The sequence below is a fragment of the Euprymna scolopes genome, chromosome 10 (genome assembly GCF_053919585.1).
Source record: "Euprymna scolopes isolate OS-2025 chromosome 10, ASM5391958v1, whole genome shotgun sequence".
NCBI lineage: Eukaryota > Metazoa > Mollusca > Cephalopoda > Sepiida > Sepiolidae > Euprymna > Euprymna scolopes.
The window spans coordinates 23005385-23026670 of NC_136491.1; the positions used below are offsets into that span (position 1 = coordinate 23005385).

Consider the following 21286-nt stretch of genomic DNA (forward strand, 5'->3'; position numbering starts at 1 on the left):
TGTTATTAAAACTATGCAAAAAAAATATAGGACATTTTTGAAAAATAAGAAAAATAATGTGCAAAAAAAAAAACGTCACTTTTTTAAAAAACCTCTTTGTAATTTTCCTTTTCGACAAATACTTTTTGCATGCATATTTTAAGGCGCGCATAAATTACATTTGATTTTTTTTTTTGTATATTAGTTTTCTTATTTTTCAAAAATGTCCTATATTTTTTTTCATTATTTTAATAAAAACAAACAAAACAAAAAAAAACTCTTTAACGGGTAAATATTGCATATATGTTTATTTTTATGTATATTTATTTATATGTATATATGTATGCGTTTTTTTCTTTCTCTTTTTTTACAAAACTGCATAATCAAATTTAAGAAATGGCTTCTTTTTCACACACCCACCCCTTTTTAAGGTAAAAATACCTTCCATTTCTTTTATTTCTCTTCTCTGTACACATATATCTATTTTGACATTTGAACACAATTAAAAATGGCATCTTTTTACATGCTAAAATTTTAAGATCCAAATGATTTCTAATTTTTGTTATGTATAATTGAATATAAAAATATATAGATATATTTATTTTTGAGCAGAACAAACACAAGGGACTTCCCCATTATAAAAAAATGAGGGGGGGATATTGCAACATTTTTGATTCATAATAGGGTATGATCTCACACAGTCAGGCGATTCTATTTATAAACAATGCTGCTGCAGTTCATTTCAGGTATGCCCTGACGCCAGACGACGAAGACACAGACACAAAACCAGAGTGACGGCCGAAGAGGACAATGTCGCCACACGGACTTGGGGTCATGCACGTTTAACGTGCCTGGAGCAGCGGAGGTATGTTTTCCAGGGACCAGTGCGAGTCTGGTCACGCTGGAGGGGTCCACCACTAGACGACGCAGGCCCGGGACATTCGTTCCCGTTACGTGATGCGCGTGACGCGTCCGTTACACTGCTAAGAACTGACGAATCGAATTAATTCACATTCTGCTACCTACCAATCAGAAACCAGAATTTCTCCATAAATATTAAACCTTTTCTGTAGCAATTTCGCATGTTTTTTTCGTTTCGACATGGTAAGAATCTTTTGCTCTGTGGAACTGTCTACTGCAGACCAGTCACCTCTCAAGACTTGTTTAGAACAACAAACCATCGGAAACTGTTCTGTCTACTGCAAACCAGTCACCTCTCAAGACTTGTTTAGAACAAGGAACCATCGGAAACTGTTCTGAAACTAAACATGGTTTACACTTCTAGACATATTGTGCGGGATTAAATTTGATTAGATATGGCTGACATTTTACAGGCTATATAAGCATAAAAGTCCATCGTTACTGGACATTGATTTATATTTTTATGACCACAGGAAGCAAAGTTACGACCGAGCAAAGTTGACGAAGAATATTTCAAAATTGATAAGATAAATCAGTATATATCATCCATTTTCATATAGATAATAGTTTCAGAATTATTTTCATGTATAATATGTAAATATTTGATTATTGTGTGGAAATTTCTTTAAAATGTTATCTTTTATAGAAATTCAAATCCGCTTAACGAGGAAAAACGGTTCGCTTTGCGCTCAGCTAACTAAAGTCAGCACATTAACGAGTTTCGTTGTATTCTCTTAAAAATAAAAAACTGTTTTATTTCTGCTTTCAAAACGAAAGCAGAAAAATCAGTTTCATTTTTTTGATTCTAAGTTTGTCAATTTAAAAAAAATTATTTTCAAGTTTCTCAAATTTGATTTCCAAACAATACTATTTTGTTGTTTTTAACACTTTAAGTACACATGCACTAAAAACGTTAAAAAACAACAAAATGTACTAAATACATGCGTTTCTGTTATCATTGTATTTATAACTTTTTACTTGCACTTAAGGTAGAATTGTGTTTTTTAGTGGTAAAAAAAACAAAAAAAAAGAACAAATACAACAAATAAAAAGGTACTTGTGCACTTATGCTACCATGCTGAAATAATAACATTATTTAAAAACCCATTCTTAGGAGGGAAGGATATTTTGTTAACTATTCTGTACTTTCACCTAACAATTAAATAAAATATATCATGAAACTTAAATTTATTTTTAACTCATTTTCAAGACCATTTTTTCAAATCTGTAAAACAAACCAGTTTTTTTTTTTAATCGAGGATATCTAAATGATAATAATAATAATAATAATAATTAGGTGGTTCGATAAAGAATTTACCTGTGATGAATTTTGTAAATTTTTACCTTGTTTCCACCTTAACATTTTTCTTTTCGGGTATGCTGAAAACAAATATTGCATTTAAATTTTCCGCAAATAAGTAGCTTTCCGGATATGAAGCAATGCCATTTCTTATGTTATTGCATGTGGCCATCTTGGTACATATGTTTGTGCATAGTTTCTCGGGGTTATGTTTGCACATACCAAGATGGCTACTAGCGACAACATAAGAAATGCCATTGGTTAATATCCGGAAAACTATTTATTTGCAGAAAATTTAAATGTGATATTCGTTTTCAGCATACCCTAAAACCTATAAAAGTAATCATTTTAAATGTTAAGGTGGAAACAAGGTAAAAAATTACAGTTTTATTTCTTTGTTTACATAGTTGAATTTTCAGTAAAAAAACAACAGAATAGAAATAACAAAAATTACCATCAACTGGTGAATATATAGTTGTTGCTTATTAGGATTCCTGATATCCTGATACTGTGAAAGCTACATCAAGGATTCATGTAGAGTACGATTTATGGTTGCATCTCAGAAAATAGGGGTATATTTCGGGCCAGATAGAGAGAATTTACAAAATTGAAAATTGAACCGTTTCCAAAATGCATAAGTTCTGGTCGACTATGGGAATTTCCATCTTTTACAGAAATCCTAAATCTATATGAAAAATTTTCTTGGATTTATTTCTGAGATTAATTCATATCTACTCAATTTTTTTTTTCTTTGAAGGGAGTAGTAAATACCGGCCATGAATGCTCTTTAGGCATTCAATGGCTACACCCAGATTAAGCTTTCCTTTGGTGAGGAGGCAGGAAAATGTCTATTCTCAATAAAGCTATATTTAAATACCACTATAATACTTAGTTTTGTTCATGAAAAGACACCCACTGTATGATACCATGCACCAGTTTAAAAAAAATTGAGATTTGTACATCTGAATTTATAATTCATGGCTTATTATAAAGAGATACATCAAATTTGACTGCATAATCAGAAAGAGCACACAATTTTACATACGAGTGCCAAGTTTCATAAGAATAGCTTGAAAAATAAAATAAATAAATGGTGGTGAAATTATCAAATTTCTTGAAATGTTGAGGTGGTGGCGAAATTACCAAATTTCTTGAAATGTTCAGATCCGTAATTTAGCCCACTTTTTCTAAAAAAAAAAAAAAAAAAAAAAAATGTCCACGGAAAAGCATAAATTTTGGCCCTCAAAATGCTAATAACTTTTGAACTACTGATGGTATTTGCATAATTTAAACGGTTTTAAGCATCTTTTACATAGCTCTTTTCATGCAAGTTGATAAAATAACAATTATCTAAAAAGAAAAAAAAATCAACTTGTAATGCTACTATAAAGTTGTTATTTTTCAAGATTACCATAAAAACACGTTAAATTTGCATATATTTACTCAAATGTAAAAGCACACTTGTGAAGTGAGCTCTCGATTTTAATTTTAGTGGTAGTTCAAAATCAATAAAATTTATAATTTATTTACTATTAGTGGAAGATTTTGTTTTAAACAAAATCAAATATAAAAATATAATTAAAGGAATCATTTTCGGCATTGGAAAATACAAATTTTTCTGATTCCAATACCCCCAAAAGTTCCGAGTTTTCTGATTGCGATTAATCATCCCAACAATAGTAGGTATGTGTGCATTACATATGTGTGGCCTATGTGAAGTTCAGCAAGATTTACCACAACCTATTTATATCATTTATCAGAAACATATACAATAATCAAAAGAATAACAAAACAAATTTTAAAAAACAATCGGTACAAAAAAAAAAAAAAATTTTTATTTTTACCAACAAGTTAAACATAAGCACTCCAAATGAAGATGTTATTTTTATTAAATCTAAAAACTTTAAATGTGGCCGCACAGACGTTTTCAAAATGAACAACGATATCAAATTTATTTTGGTAGCACAATTAGCTGCTTGGTTAAAGGTTTGGGTTTGTCAGAAATGAGAAAATGTGTAGTCTTCTGTGCTATTGGTTCCTAATTTTCATACATTTTTACTTGTTCATCATGTGGTAAACAAAAGCAAACCATAAAGAAAGCAATAATTATTAGATCAAGTCAAAACATTAGGCAAAAATCTCTCAAAAAAAAAAGTATAAACATAACACGAGCCAAATATGACCATTCCGCACTTCTACACTATTGGAACAAAATTTCGGAAATCGTAAAACTGAATTTCACATGAAAACAATGGTATCTTACGTATTCCTCGTATTTTTAAGATGATTATATCCAAAAATTACGAAAATCGATAAGGTGAAAAAAGTATTAAAGAAAATAGAATTGGAAGAAAACGATCGTATTTGTTTATGTAAGATGCAGGAGAGTTCCAAAGGGAGGTAATTTTCCGTTTCGATTTATTTTATAAAAAGATTGCCGCAATTTTTCACCTACTAACACGATTAAATTTGTTCAGGTAATTTCGATTGCATAACTTGGAAGCTAACATTGTAATTTATTAGAATTGACAAAAAATAAGTAAAACCCCTTTTTTTTTTGTCAATTACGAAAATCGATACGGTAAAAAATTATTTAATGATCATAAAACACAAGAGAATTTAAAAGGGAGGTAAATTTTCCATCTTGATTTAAACAAGATAGCGGAGATTTTTCATCTGCTAACACGATTAAATGTATTTTGTTTAATAATTCGGTAATATTTGGGCAATTTCGACTGCATAATTTGGAACTACATTGTAATTTATTAGAATTGACAAAAAAAAAAAAAAAAAAAAATCAGTTGAAACCATTGTTTTTATCTGAAAACTCATTGACTACAAAATCTTGTCCTAATTCTGTAGAAGCACCGACCATTCATATAAGATTTATTTCAACAGTTTGGTAGCAAATTCATCTTCTAAGTAGCAATTAGATCTTCCCAAACATATTCAGAGCATAGTAGAGATTTTTTTAGGTATTTCTACATCACAAAATAGGTCCCATGTTTGGATTTTTTGTGGCTGTTACAAGATCAAGGTAATTTTTTTCTTTTAATAATATAGTAAGAAAACATGAGATTATAAAACAAACTTTACCTTTTTTCAAAAATTGCCAAAAACATACAATCCATTATCATGTCATCCGTTTAAATGATAATTAATGTCAAAGAAATTCTATAGCAAAGCTAACACAGATTTCTTTTTATTCATCACTCCTTAATATCAAAACAGGTAACTGTTATTTAAATTAAAAAAACTTAATATTTTGAAATACTGCATATATAGTACAGATGAAAAATCCAAAGACAGCTATGAATGCCCAATTTGTATAACTACTTTTTAAGCAGTTCATAATAAATTAATGTTTGGTGGTATTCATTTGTAATTTTATTGTCTTATTTTTTCTCTCTCGCATATATTTAGTTTCATACTGACAGAAATATTTCATTGAAAAAAAAAAAAAAAAAAAAAAAATTGACCCGAGCTTGCACCAAAAAGTCACTAAACTTTTGTTTGTCACCTTCCAACCTTTTCGATAAACTACCTAATTTATCTCGACTATAGCACAGTCCTTAAGTACCAAAATATTTTAACTGAAAATAAGATCATCTCAACATTTTTACAAAATCAGATTCTAATAGTAATTAACTCAAATCGGCTTGAATTTCTATTAAAAGAAATATTAAGGGTAAATTTCAGATTATTTTAGAAACAAGAAATGAAAATCGTTTTATATAAAATTAAAAAAGCAGAACAAAAATCCAAAACTATGCGATAGACTATGTTTTCAAAATAAGAATCATAGAACTTTAAAAAAAAAAGTCCATTACAAAAAAAAAATAAAAAAAATAAAAAATTGCTACAAGTTAGAGGTTTGACAGGCTCTTACGGTTTTAGTTTGGGGAAAGATTTTTAAGGAGAGGCGGTTTCAGAAAACAAAAAAAAGACGTTTTCAGATAATAGTTATATAATTACATTCATTAATCCTTACTCTCAAATGGCCTTTGTGGCTTGATAAGTGGGGATTTCCTGTGAACAAAAAATACTTAAATATGAGAGAGAGAACTAGAGAAATATATTAAATGATGAACAAAAAAAAAAATGAGTTCAAAACCATAACTTCACAAAAAGATATTTTACGTTCAAAAATGAAAGTTTACACAGATATGTAAATAGAATGTTCGTTCATTTTTTTTGATAAGCTTTGTTAGAGAACAAGGATTCATTAGTTGAAATATTGAGAAAGTCCGAGTTGATAATTTAAAGACCGTGAATTATCCACGCGTCAGAAAAATTGTAATCAAAACTTTCCCACTTAATTACACGCATTACATTTGATTAAAAGTTATTAATAAGAATTAATCTTCATTTGTTTTCTTCGTAGAAAATTCAGTGAGAAAAGTTAGGAGTATATAAACAGATAAATTGTTGAACAGATGACAATGTGAAAGAGTTAATGTGTTGTGTGTTAGAGTGTGTGTGTGTGGCATAATCACGTTGACACACTGCTTAACTTCGGTGATCTGACGAGAACCAATGTTGAGCCTAGTTAGTTCCAGATGGGTGACCATTTGGGAATTCTAGGCACTGTATGTGCTTTCCGTTTATCTCAGCATTTGTTTCCAGTCATCCTGTACTTCACTTGTCACTGGTATTCAACAATGTCGACTCAGAAGAGGTGTGGTTAGAGATTGCGCAACTCTTGCCACAAAAATTTTATGTGCAGGCACCCTTACAGTGGGTATCCATAGTCTGTCAAGATTGAAGGAAACCATTACATTATATATATATATATATATATATATATATATATATATATATATAAGTAGGTTGTAGTTTGCTTGAAGCATTGTTGAAGAAAATTATAAGATAAAATTAAAAGCCAAGAACAATGCGAGATTTTTTTTTTATATAGAGTAAAATTAAATGCAAACAAAAGAAATAAATTTCTTTTTTTTTTTGTTGTTTGTTTTTTCTTTTTCACACAAATTTTAACTCTAAACAACAGTAATTTTTTTTTTTTCTGTTGTATTCAATGGTGTTGTAAATCTCAATATATTTCAGACTTATTAGTCCATTTTCAAGAGAAGACAGCGGAAGAGTGTTCAAAATTGGAAAAGTAGCCGCAGAGTTTGCCACGTGATACCGCGAAATATAGAACAAAAAATGACGTTAGGAGAACGTTAAAATAAATCAGTTGATGTTTGAAATACTTGTTGCGTTTGTGAATCAAGGGAGATGACTATTCAAGCAAGGTTTTTTTTTTTTTTTTTTTTTTAATTATTGTTTTTCTTATGTTTTAAACTTATATTATAAAAGCGGAGCTCAATTCCAGTCTATTGTTTAGTGTGGGAGTATTTTTTGAAATAATTAAAGATTCGAGGATACGAAGTTGACCTACGTTTCTTGAAGAAGCAAGAATGTTGATGTGAAAATCTGGTTCTGAATTAATGCAAGTGCGAATATGTTTATAGAACGACGAAGCAGTAGTGTTTAAGTGCTCTTTAATGCGGTGATGAAGCAATCTGGTAGTGCTTCCGATGTAAGATGCACTGCATTTAGCACATTGTAGGTCGTAAACAACGTGGTTCTTAAAGCATAAACCTGTGTGTGATATTGGGCAATTAGAGAGTGAACAAGGGGAAGGTGTATGCGATGGATGTTTTCGGTTGAGCTGTTGTCTTAAAGTAGATCCAGTGTGGATGAGTTGAATGTTGAGCCCCTCGCTGCGGATGGCTTTTCGGATTGAAGATGAGATTTTGTCACTGAGGAAGGGTAGTTTTAGAAAACAATTGTTAGAGAAGGGTCGGGTGTTGCGTTTTTTCTTTTTAAGTGAGGATAGGATCGTATTAGGGTAGCCGTTTAGTGAGAGGGTCTGTAGGAAATTGTTAGTGTGTGTATGTTTGTCGGAGATGTTAGTGCATTTGTCTTGTATGCGTGAGATTTCGGCATGTGCGTAGTTTAGTTTGTCCTTGAGAGGTAGCGCAGATTTGAAATGTACGAAGAGGCGTTTGCTGGCGGGTTTTCATTTCAAATCTGCGCTACCTCTCAAGGACAAACTAAACTACGCACATGCCGAAATCTCACGCATACAAGACAAATGCACTAACATCTCCGACAAACATACACACACTAACAATTTCCTACAGACCCTCTCACTAAACGGCTACCCTAATACGATCCTATCCTCACTTAAAAAGAAAAAACGCAACACCCGACCCTTCTCTAACAATTGTTTTCTAAAACTACCCTTCCTCAGTGACAAAATCTCATCTTCAATCCGAAAAGCCATCCGCAGCGAGGGGCTCAACATTCAACTCATCCACACTGGATCTACTTTAAGACAACAGCTCAACCGAAAACATCCATCGCATACACCTTCCCCTTGTTCACTCTCTAATTGCCCAATATCACACACAGGTTTATGCTTTAAGAACCACGTTGTTTACGACCTACAATGTGCTAAATGCAGTGCATCTTACATCGGAAGCACTACCAGATTGCTTCATCACCGCATTAAAGAGCACTTAAACACTACTGCTTCGTCGTTCTATAAACATATTCGCACTTGCATTAATTCAGAACCAGATTTTCACATCAACATTCTTGCTTCTTCAAGAAACGTAGGTCAACTTCGTATCCTCGAATCTTTAATTATTTCAAAAAATACTCCCACACTAAACAATAGACTGGAATTGAGCTCCGCTTTTATAATATAAATTTAAAACATAAGAAAAACAATAATTAAAAAAAAAAAAAAACCTTGCTTGAATAGTCATCTCCCTTGATTCACAAACGCAACAAGTATTTCAAACATCAACTGATTTATTTTAACGTTCTCCTCACGTCATTTTTTGTTCTATATTTCGCGGTATCACGTGGCAAACTCTGCGGCTACTTTTCCAATTTTGAACATTCTTCCGCTGTCTTCTCTTGAAAATGGACTAATAAGTCTGAAATATATTGAGATTTACAACACCATTGAATACAACAGAAAAAAAAAAAATTACTGTTGTTTAGAGTTAAAATTTGTGTGAAAAAGAAAAAACAAACAACAAAAAAAAAAAGAAATTTATTTCTTTTGTTTGCATTTAATTTTACTCTATATAAAAAAAAATCTCGCATTGTTCTTGGCTTTTAATTTTATCTTATATACATATATATATATATATATATATATATATATATATATAGGAAATTTATTGCCGTGAGTACAGAATGAATTTACATATTGTTTCCACTAGGAAGATATCCTCTGAAGATGAGGAGAGATCCGACCAGCTTCGTCAGAATTCATAGATGGACGGAGTTTTAATGCCAATAAGAATGGAAAAAATCGTTGTAGATGAAGGGGAGTTAGATTAGAAATATATATATATATATATATATAAGAAAGTCATTTTTAAAGTATGAAAAGGTTAGTAATCGCAATTAAGAATAGGAAATTGGATCAAATGTTTGTAACAGGTCTTCTTCCTAAGATTAAGGGAGGTGGTGTTTGACCAGCACTGCTGGGGAGCCACGGTGTAATATACTGTTTTGTTTTTAAATCCCCGAAACAGTGTTTCATGGTAAACAACTGATGATCCCTTGAAAAATAAATTATTAGTACTATAGTAAATTCGAGAGCGAGTTGATGCAGTGATTGTAGGTGATTAAATGACTTACTGACTAGATGGTTTCCTAACAAATGATAAAAAATATTTTTTTGTATAGTTTTAAAGGTTAAAAACTTCAAAGACATATATATATATATATATATATATATATATATATATATACACCCTGTGTATTACTTTCTTGCAGGTCAATAGCTTTTTAATTTTTAATTTTTTATGAAATGCAAAGAAGTGAAATTTGGTACACTGGAAGAGTAAAATCCCTAAATTCTGGAAAGCCTACTCTAATACTTGGACCATTAAACTTTTTTCTTTTACATGGGGATCACCATTTATCCAGGCCCGGAAGCCACTCGGGGATAAGGGTTATTGCGTGTACAGTAATCAATGAGATAATATCATAGTAATAGTTGGTATTGGAGATTTGATAAAGTGTCTTACTTAAGGGGGTGATTAATCAGGAATTTGTCTATGTTGGACTTGAAGACATCCAAGTTGTAATTAGGTGGGAAACAGGCAAACAGAAGAGAATTCCACAGGCATGCACTTCTCAGAAAGAAGCTTTGTACATGGAATCTACATTTTGATTTCGGCACAGATAAAGAGTGGGGGAAATTACTGACAGTAGTTTTAGCTAGACGGGTGTTTAACGTGAAAGATTGGCGAGGGAGACAAGAGATTGGAGCTCGGACGAGCACTTCCCATGGAAATAACGATAAAACAAAGACAGGCTCACAACGTCTCTTCTGTGAGAGAAAGGTTGCAGGGAAGAGAAAAGGGCATCCCCCACTAAGCCATGAAGTCTATTTCATACTTTATCAAGGCAGGATAGGCTGTTTTTAGAAGCTCCAGCCCAGATGTGGCAGCAGTATTCCATCCTTGAACGTACTTGGTTTTTATACAGATAGAGAATTGCATCAGTAGTGAGATATCTTCTGGAGCGGTAGAAGGATCCTACCATTTTCCCAGCGGCCCGGGAAACAGACTTGATATACGTGTTCCATTTCAGATAAGGAGTAACGGTCAAACCCAGGAGTTTGTCAAAGCATGAAGCCTCCCCAAGACGAGAGCCATCCATTTCAATTGATGCTAGATGGGGATCAGAGCGTCGATGATGTAGATAGAAGCTTGGTTTTGGATGCATTAAAAGTGACCAGCCACCTCTTCCCCCACTGTACCACGCGCTCAAGATCAGAGAGAGCTTTGTCATTTACGGCCTTTGATGTGTTGCCATAGATGGTCGTGTCATCAGCATAGATGTCAACGAATGATTTAAGTATGTGTTTTGGGAGATCATTGATGTAGATCAGGAAGAGAGTTGGGCTCAGGATGGACCCCTGGGGGACTCCAGCATTAATACTGTGGGCGTCTGATTGTTGCCCATCAACCACTTCTCTTATGAGCCTAGCAGAGAGAAATGATTTAATTATTGAGAGAACATTTCCAGTTATACCGTAGCTGGAAATCATGTGAAGTAGGCCCTTATGCCATACCTTATCGAAGGCCTTTGATATGTCAAGAACAATTGCCCTAGAAAGGAAGCCTTTGTTGAGAGATTCACTAATCCTATGGGATATAACCATTAGCACATCAGCTATAGATCTAGCAGAACGGAAACCATATTGCATGTCACTAAGGAGGTTGTTTCTGCTGTGATGGTTGACTACTTCTTTATTTAATATGGATTCCAGCAGCTTACTCATGACACACAAGAGACTTATTGGTCTGTACTGAGAGGAAGATGACTTATCACCTGAATTCTTAAATACAGGGCATACTGACAAGGTTTTCCAGGGTGTTGGACAGCACTTCTCCTTAAGGCAATGCTTAAACAGTTTTGTAAGTATGGGGCAAGTTCTGCTTGAAGCTTTTTCAACACTATAATTGGAATGTGGTCTGGGCCAGTTGCTTTACTGGAATCAAGGTTCTTGATTAGCTTGGCGACCTCACACACAGATATTTGTATGTTGCATAGTGTGTTGTCTGTTGTAGGAGGAAATACGGAGAGTTGATGGCCTCCGTCGCAGAGGGTAGAGTTAGCTGCAAAGTTCTTGGCCTTGTCTGATGAGATGACCTCAGGTCCATTGATGATAAATACCTTCTTATTTCCAGTTTCCCTGATTGTATTAACCTGTTAAAGTTTAACTGTAATGTGAACAGACATTTCGCTGCTCAACTTCCCACAGTCCCTATGATTCCAAATAGTAGTCCTTTACATCCAAATGGCAATATGTCTTATTTGGGATGAAAGAAAAAAAAAAAAAAAAGGTAGGTCTGTGAACCTTGGCCTGATCTCTTTTGCTTAAGATCAGATTTCCATGGAAATTCAATGTTCGATTGTGTTTAATGATGCTGCTTCTGTCCTCTTTACTTTCCTCTTCATCTGCTGAACAACTTTGAAGATGTTACTTCCTGTCAAGTCAATGTGGCTCAACAGATATGCAATTGTAGCTTGTTCGACTGAGGACACACCTACTTCAGCGAACTGATCTTTTTTCTTTGTATTGCTGTGTTAACCATTTCACCCATAAGTTTCTTTCCATCACTTGCAGTTCTTGGCGTCTGTAAACATGGTTGTTCAGACTAAGAAGACCATTGAGTTGATGTTAACATTTCTCTACAGCAACTGCCTGATAATCCTTGCTGATTTTAAAAAAAGTCTTGGAATGTTTTCTGAATGTGCTAGCCCTTCAGTTCCCAGGTTTTGATTTTGGGGTCAAAACTTTTTCCAGGCATGTCATAACATGAAACGGTACACTATAACAACCTGTGCTGCACATTCTTCACCACATTGAATTTAACGTTCATTTTACGTTGTCACATGTTGGATAGCTTTAAGAAATTTATTTCCAATCTAACCTATTTCTGGCGAGGTCTTTATTTATCCCTCTTTCTCAAATCTATTTTTATCACTTCTCATTTGCATTATTTAGCTCACTGTTCTCATCTTGAGTGTTATTTTCACATTTCAGCCAATGTAATCTCTGACTTTCTTCAGGTATCTCTTGTCAAACTCCAAAATCTTTTATATTTATTACATAATGTTAAACTGAATTAAAAAAAAATTCTAAATGCTGCAATATTTTAAATTATAAATTTATTATATTTTTTACTAGAATATCTTGTCCTTTTCTTTTCCAGTTTTAACAACTTTTTTTGCATGTTTAAGCTTAACCATATTACTTTTCATGCTCGCATTTTTATATTGCAATCCATGATTTTTCCGGGCTTCCAGTAAATTCATTTGTTCTTTGTTTTTTTGCTCCCCTAAACATAACATACTCATATGTAATAACAATGTACAACACTCGTCTGCTTTCAATAAAATACCCCCAATTATCTCCCTTTCATGCTTTCATTCTCTGTTTCACTTATTACTTCTCTTTTTGCAAAAGCGGTGAATTGATGGCAACAGTAGTCACTGAAGTGGTGTGGTTGCTTTGGAAACCAGTCATAAAAAACCTCGATCACTTCCTTACGAATTTTTATGATTTTGAACACCAGAAAATTCGTCATAACTTTTATTTTACTAAACGAAAATTGAAAAAAAAAAAACATTTTTCTTTTCACAATGTAGCTTAGAAGGTGATCTATAAACTGTAATAATTGTTTGGAATTTGGTTGAAAAATGAGTGAGCTGTGGAACTTTAAAGCAGTTCTAAATGACTAAAACTGCCACTTAATCATATATTCAACCACGGTAGTGTTTGAATGATATATATAAAATCATCTACAAACAGCTATTTCATCATATTACAGCTGCTCAGTTCTGTTAGAAATGGTGAGCGATTCAAGTGGATATTCACAAACTGCTTACTTGTACAATAATCAGCAACCTTTACCCTGATGCTAATCCGTTCATTATTAAAATAAGTTGTTTTAATATTCGTTCACATTGCCGGTTTCTGAGCAAACCTTTCCAATCATGAAGAGTAATGCTTTGCTGTATGTTTAGACCTCATTAATATTTCTGATATAAAATTCCCAGTTTAAAATATTTAAACCAATGTATGACCCTAATTTATACGTCTCAAATGTAAAAGAATTATTGGAAAATAGCCGGACTCTGTTCTCGGCATTGCCCGAGAAGTTATGAAAGAATGTTAATTGTGGAAAATGTTAAATAATCATTTAAAATTATTAAGTATTTATGTATCAGTGGTGCCCACTGGTAATATGGCATAAAGCCTGAACATAGTAGGAAAGTGAAATTTTGTCTTGATTGTTCTAGCATTTTTTCTCTATAATCAAGAATATGTAAAGGTTGTGGTATGTGTATGTGTCGAATAGGCAGTTAAGAACGGATAAAATTCAGTAGAGTAGGAATATGTAGAAATAGTGCCGGGGAGCAGTGGGAGTACAAAATAGTTAGAAAAAATAGTAACTACTTCCTCTAAAGATGGTGAGATTGTGATCGTGTTGCTCCTCGGAAGAAACGTGAAATTTTATTATAACGCCTAAATGTTTATATATTGTGGTCCTAAAGTTACATAAGATAGTGGGTATTAGTGTGGACTTAATGAATTTGCATGTGCCATCTGTTGTTGCAAACCTAAGGTATTTTGGTTCAGAGTGGAATTTCTGCAATCAAAATATTATATACAGGATATACGCATATCTCCAAAACCGAAATACATGACAAAGGGGTGACATCCGTGAAATATTGTGAAACTCTAGTATCACATAAGACCACGAGATTGAGAAGGAGGAGAGCTGAAAGCAAGTAAAATTTATTTACATAGATAACTAAATAATAAAAAAAAGTTTCCTCCCGACAACACAAGGTGTATTTCCGCATTGTTAGAGTTAATGAATATATTGAAGTTAATCACCCTAAAAAGAAAATAAAAATGGTTTTGAAATCACTTATTTTATAGTCAAGATATTTTGTGAGTAAAATTGGGCAAGATGTGATACTCAAAAGTAATTAGCCTGTATTTCGAGAGTAATTATCTGTGATTTTCTGTAGTCTTTACGAGTTCCTGTGTTCACCATGATTTAGTCAGCTTTTTCCCTAGCCTGCACTACATCACAAATCATGGCAGACCATGCATAACGATCTTGAGCAAAGTCACACGAGATGACTAACAAATTTCAATTCCATTGATGAAGACTGAGCACCTATTGACCTCAGAGTTTAAGTCCTTTGGGTACTCAGCTGTCCAACGAGACACTCGCGCCAGCCAGGCAAAGAGGACTACGTTGCGAATTACACCTCCTTCACCAGAAATGAGCTGCATGTCAAAACCATTGAAGACATCACTGCAGCATGACATATGACAGACTTTACAGGGCTCTACAGACAAATTTATCTTTAGTTGACCTTTGACAACTAAAAATTTTTGTTTACTAGCTAAACCTACATAATTTTTGGAATATGACATCTTCGTTCTATGACAGGTACATACATTAGAAAGATTTTCCTGTATTTTTTACATAAGTGTAATCTATTTATATAAAGGGCAAAATGTGCATGTGTGTGTATGTGTGTGAGTATGTCTGCCAAAAACTTTCGACACACGCGACGGATCCCCATGAGATCGGTACCATTTTGAAGCTCGACGTCTTGAAGGACAAATGTTGAAAATTTAACCCAAAACATTAATTTCTTTACCCTCAACCTGCCAGTTTTCTACAAGAAGGGGTCGATTTTTTCGCCTACATTTTTGAAAGTCATTGCTTCCTTTCGACCAACTAGCCTTAATTTCAACGTTTGCGACTTCCGGTTTTGCCATGGATACGTCGGCAAAAACATCACTTTTTTTCCCACCTTCTTTTCCCCCTTTGCGGTACGGGTTCGAGCCTGCCTTCCTACTACCACTTTTTTTTTTAACACCTCTGCATACTTTTGTTTTGACCCCCCCCCCACTACCACTTTTTTACCCCCCCCCCCGGGTTCCTTTCTACACCACCTAAACACCCGGTCAACACCAGGTACCCCTACTAGTTCTAAATAAACACCAAATTTTATGTTGAAGCTTGAAAGTATCAACATTTGAATTTTTCAGATTTTTTTTTTAGACAGCCTTTGTTAAAAAAAAGAAAAAAAAAGTATACTGCTCTATTAAACTTTTATTGTTGAAATAATTTGACTTTGCTAATTTTATCTATATATATAAAAGGCAAAATGTGTGTTAGTGTGTGAAATGGCTTTTTTTCAGGGGGGCGCTTGGAGCAGTTACTCTTTCTTAGAACCTTTTATATGGTACCTAGATTATAATATCTACGATTTATAAAACGAGCTGTCATGTATCTTTTATTTCGGCAACTTTTACACGCTATTTTTGCGATATTTCTTGGTCTATGCGCGTGTTTTGCTTTTCAGTATAAAAGCGAAAATGCTAAATTGAAATGGTGTGTGTTCCTTGGCTTTCCCGCCGGGGAACGTCCAAAAAGCAAATCAGCTTTGATCAATGCGGTGAAAACCATCATATCAGACAATTGCTTTTTTATTGTTTGCTTTACATGAGTGTTTGAAGTAATCCAACCCACCAAACCTATATTTAGAAATTTAAAAAGAATCGGAATCAGTAGTTGTATCGGAATCGTGAACTTTAGAACATAATCAGTAATTATATTGGAATCTATCCACACTAAGTGCAATGTAATCTATATATAGAAATCTGAATTTGTGTGAATGAATGCATGTATGTATGTCTGGCAAAAACTTGATGAGATCAGTATTGTTTTGAAGCTTGAGATCTCAGACGGCAAATATCGAAAAATTGGCCAAAAGCATTAATTCCTTCACCCTCAACTGGCACGTTTTCTACAAAGAGGGGTCGTTTTTGTGTCGCCATTTTCGCAAGTCATCATATTGATTGGATTGACTATGCTTAATTTCAACGTTCATAACTTCTGGTTGGGCTATGGAGACACTGGCTAAAAGGTCATGTTTTTTCTCCTTCGCGTTATGGGTTCGAGCCTGTCTGCTTTTTTTTTTTAAACACCTCTGCCTACTGTTGTTTTGATTCCCCACTACCATTTTTTTTTTGACCTCCCACCCCTGGAGTTCCTTACTACACCACATACACACCTGGGAAGCGCCGGGCACCCCTGCTAGTTGACTAATAAAAATTAAATCGGAAAGAATTTTTTTTTTTATGTCATAAGAAAAGTCATTGGCTAGTAATACTGCAACGGTAATATTTTAGTGGTCTATTTACCTACCTCCCTACGAGGGCAAAGTTAGACACAGAATAGGGAAAATCCAACTCCCAAAAGGACATACTGGATAGAAAAGAAAAAAAGAAGATACTTGTATAGTTCATCAGAACTCCCCACACAAATGCTGAGAGGCAATAAAACCACCACCCTCTAAAAAGAGGAGGTAATGCCTGGAATGATGACCTCTTTAGATTAAACAGCTACAACACTTTGAAAGATTTGTAAAAAATAAAAGGTAAATAAATCTTAGAAATTAGGCAGAAAGCTATCAAAAGTGTGTGGTGTAGAGAGAGAGAGAGAGAGAGAGAGAGAGAGAGAGAGTTGAGGCGGTGGTCATCCTGTCAATCCATTTCTTCAAGCACAGTTCCTTTCATTCTTTGTCCACTTTTACTTCAGCGGTCACCACAATACCACATTTACTACATGGACGACCCTACTTCATATATCACCAATGATTTCAAATTAAATTTACTTTGAAGAAGATTTGATTCTAGCTAAAAAGACTGGAGAAAAATTCAATTTGTTCAATCTGCCTTCAGAGAAGTGAAAAGTATAAGATAGTTATTGTTAAGTCCCATAAAGAGACACTCTAAATTTAACACAAAAATACCTAAATAATCTATTAGAACTCTCTCAAACGACAAACAATACATCTTTCATAAAGTTTTAGTCGTCTACTAAAAATACAATTATTTCATAATAGTTCAAGAGTTAAAAACGCTACCGTTTTGTGCTCGATTATTTAATTAAATTGATCTAAAATCATAATACATGAGTATATTAAATGGGAGTCTATATTTCGAGGGAAAACAAAATAAACCAGCTAATTGCAAGTAACAATAGAAAATACGATACTTCTACAGAACAGGAACCATAGCAGTAAGCAGTGGGGTCCGATACTTAAAAACCATTAAGAAATGCTCCAAATTTTTTCTGAGGTTTGTTTTAGAATTGTTGGTTATATCTTAAAAAAAAAAAATTTTTACATGGAGGTCACCAGTCCAGTCCACCACTTATCAAAGTCCGGAGGCCACTCGGGGATAAGGGTTATTGCGTGTACAGTAATCAATGTATCGTAGTAATAATTAGTATTGGCGATTTTGATAAATGGTCTTACTAAAGGGGGCGGAATTTGTTTATGTTGGACTTGAAGACATCCAAGTTGTAGTCAGGAGAGAAACAGGCAAACGGAAGAGAGTTCCACAGGCGTGGCGTGCACGCGTGCACTTCTAAGAAAGAAGCTTTGTTCATGGAATCTACGTTTTGATTTAGACACAGATAAAAAATGGGGGAAATTATTGACAGTGGTTTCAGAGGGTGCTTCGTGAAAGATTGAAACGATTAGCTTCCAGATTTTACCAACTAGTTTTGTTTGGTTTTCTAAGTGGTGACAGGAAAATTAATCCACCATATTAATTTGATTGTTGTCTAATTGTTCTCTCTCTCTCTCTCTCTCTCTCTCCCTCCCTCGCAAATATTAATTTGTTCTTATTGAATGAATAAAATGGTGCTAATGCAGAGAGTGATCCGCGCTGTTTTTTAAATCGTATTTCCACGTTTAATTAAAGTTTTATGGTGGTTTTTTTTTTATTCAATTGTAAGGTTAAATTACAGATTAGATACAAAACACCCTCCCCTCCCTATGTTAAGAATGGCTTTTTAAATAATAACGTTATTATTTCAGCATGGATCACTCTCTGCATGAGTACCAATAAAATTAAGTCCGAAAAAAAAAAAAAAAAAAAAAAGAAGCTACAAATACAACGGATTAATTTGCTCTGTCACCGTTTGAAAAATCAGACCAAATTACTCAAAATTTGGCAGCCATTTTTGGAGCTAACCACTTCAATATTATTAAATTGTCTAGTGCTTTTTTTTTTGTTTTTGCTGTTTTTACTAGTTCATAATGTGAACAACTAATTGAACAGAACATGTTACATCTTGAATAAGATTTAATTTCGAATGTAGAAACAATAGAGTTTGATGATACGGAAAGAAAATACAATTTTAAGGTCTACAAACGAAGTATTTATTTAATAAATACTTCGTTTGTGGACCTTAAAATAGTTTAACCGGCATTTCAAAAAGGGGTGATCACTGGACCCCCGCCCCGGATCATCGTCGATCTGAGACTTTTATAATAGCAGGAAAAAAATTTTTTTTTTAAGTTTATTTAATTACTTTTAACGTGGGAGATCACTTTTAAATTATAACGTTCTATTAAATTGTTCTTCTGCACCACAAAAATAGCTTAGGAAGAGTTTTGAAGTGGGGTATCAATTAATAGAACGTTATAACTTAAAAGTGATCCCCCACGTTAAAAATCATTAATAAACGTTTTATTTTCCCCCCTGCTAATATGAAAGTCTGTTATCGACGATCCGCAGGGGGGGGGGGTGCTAGTACTTGCACTGATCCGCGCTATTTTTTAAATCGTATTTCCAAGTTTAATTAAAGTTTTATGTTTTTTTTGTTTTTGATTTTTTTTTTTCAATTGTAAGATTAAAGTATAAAATAGTTATAAAACATCCTCCCCATGTTAAGAATAGCTTTTTAAATAATAACGTTATTATTTCAGCACGGATCAATAAGTGCACTAGTACCAAAAAAAATAAAAAAATAAAATAAATAAGAAAACGTGAAAATGAATTAATTTTACGGCAAGAGAGAAAAGCTTGTTCAGATCCGCCAAATAATTTTCTACTCCATGGATTTTCGTAATTTTTGGATATATTTCTATTTTCGACATGACAATTAAGCAAGTAGGGTTGTTTTTGCTAAAACCACATATTTAAAAAAAAAAAATCGATCTGTCGACGATCTTGAATAGAACCGAATTTTAAATAAGAACCCAAATAAATACACATTGGTTTGAATTAGAGTTGATTTATACAGGCAAATGAAAAACAATGGAGTATTTATCTAACATTATTATTACTACATCAGTAAGTGTTATAAATAACCATTTTTTTTTAACTATAATTTACTTAATTCGGAAAACAACTTCTGCAAGAACTAAAAAAAGAGGGGGGAGCATCTTCGAAACTAAAAACACAAAACAAATTAGAGTAGGTTTCACAATAATCACACGTGTAGAGTCTGGGGGGGAAATAGGTAATATTTTACGATAGTGTAAATCTCAACATCTTCAACTAAAACAGTTTTGATAAAAAGGAGGAAGTATTCATATTTTAAAGTACGAGACAAAATACATTATTTTTATTATTATTTATTTATTTTCCTAAAAACATTAATTTTAGCTTTCGCTTAGGAAAAAGAGTAAACGAGAAGGTTCCTATTTACAATGCCTCCCCACGGGACAGAGTTAGACACCAGGCTCGGTTTTTAACGTGGAGAAAAGGAACAAAAATAGAAATTGTCTCAGTCGTGAAGGATTTCTCCTCCACTGACAGAACAAGAAATTGAAGTGCAACATCTGAAGAACAGATACTACACTTTGATCTTGTCCCCCGAGAAGGTTGATTACGTTTGTTTGAAACCCGGTCGGGTCCGGGATAATTATCAAATAAATAAACAAACATTTAAAAACAAAGCTTTAATCCCAAATTTACTTTTTCTTTTAATTTTAAATTTGATTTATTCATTAGATATTATAATATCTAATGAATAAATCAAATTTAAAATCTTCTGAAGTAGAAATACCCATTGTCGGTTCGTTTCATCATTTTTTTTTTTTTTTTTAACAAGTTACTTTACTTGAAATCGTTACTTTTCAGTGCGATTATGATCTTAAAAACAAACAGAAAAGGAAAAAAATATCTTACCGTAATTTATGTTTTGCAAAATAATTTAACAAATCCCACGGGGTGAAAATAATCACCTATAAAAAACCGGAATGTATCATAGAAAAAAAAAAATATTTGAAAGACAACGAAATCTTTCCTGCGGTAAAAACTATCATTTGTTACTTTAATGACGATCTTGCAGATTCAGTATTTTATTCGCAGACATCAATACGTATTATTTAAAAAAAAACACAAACAACTTAACTATAAAAATAAAATACTTATTTCATTCGATATAAATATTATACACATAGAATCAATTAAATCATTATTTTTGATAATGAATAAGTAAACATGCGTTTTGTTCTGTTAGTTATCTTTATACGAATTGGTGGGAAAGGATACGCATCTGTAATTTTGCCAATTTAGCGGTTTTCCCGCCAGGTAAGGAGATTTCGTTTGGAATCTGGCGGATACATTTTAAATCTAGCGGTTAGCGTTTTTTTTTTTTTTTTTTTTTTTTTTAATATCTAGATATTTCGTTTGCAGCTAAG

The 21286-nt window shown here is 33.1% G+C and overlaps 1 protein-coding gene across 1 annotated transcript in view; it reads right to left on the bottom strand.

Annotated features, from left to right (window-relative positions):
- LOC145285866 (uncharacterized) overlaps positions 1 to 20941 on the bottom strand; it is a 57326-nt gene extending 36385 nt beyond the window's left edge. The window contains exon 1 of the mRNA XM_080134310.1: positions 20772 to 20941. The gene's annotated coding sequence lies outside the window, so the exon portion shown is untranslated. The remainder of the gene's footprint in view (positions 1 to 20771) is intronic.
- Positions 20942 to 21286: the final 345 nt, after the last annotated feature.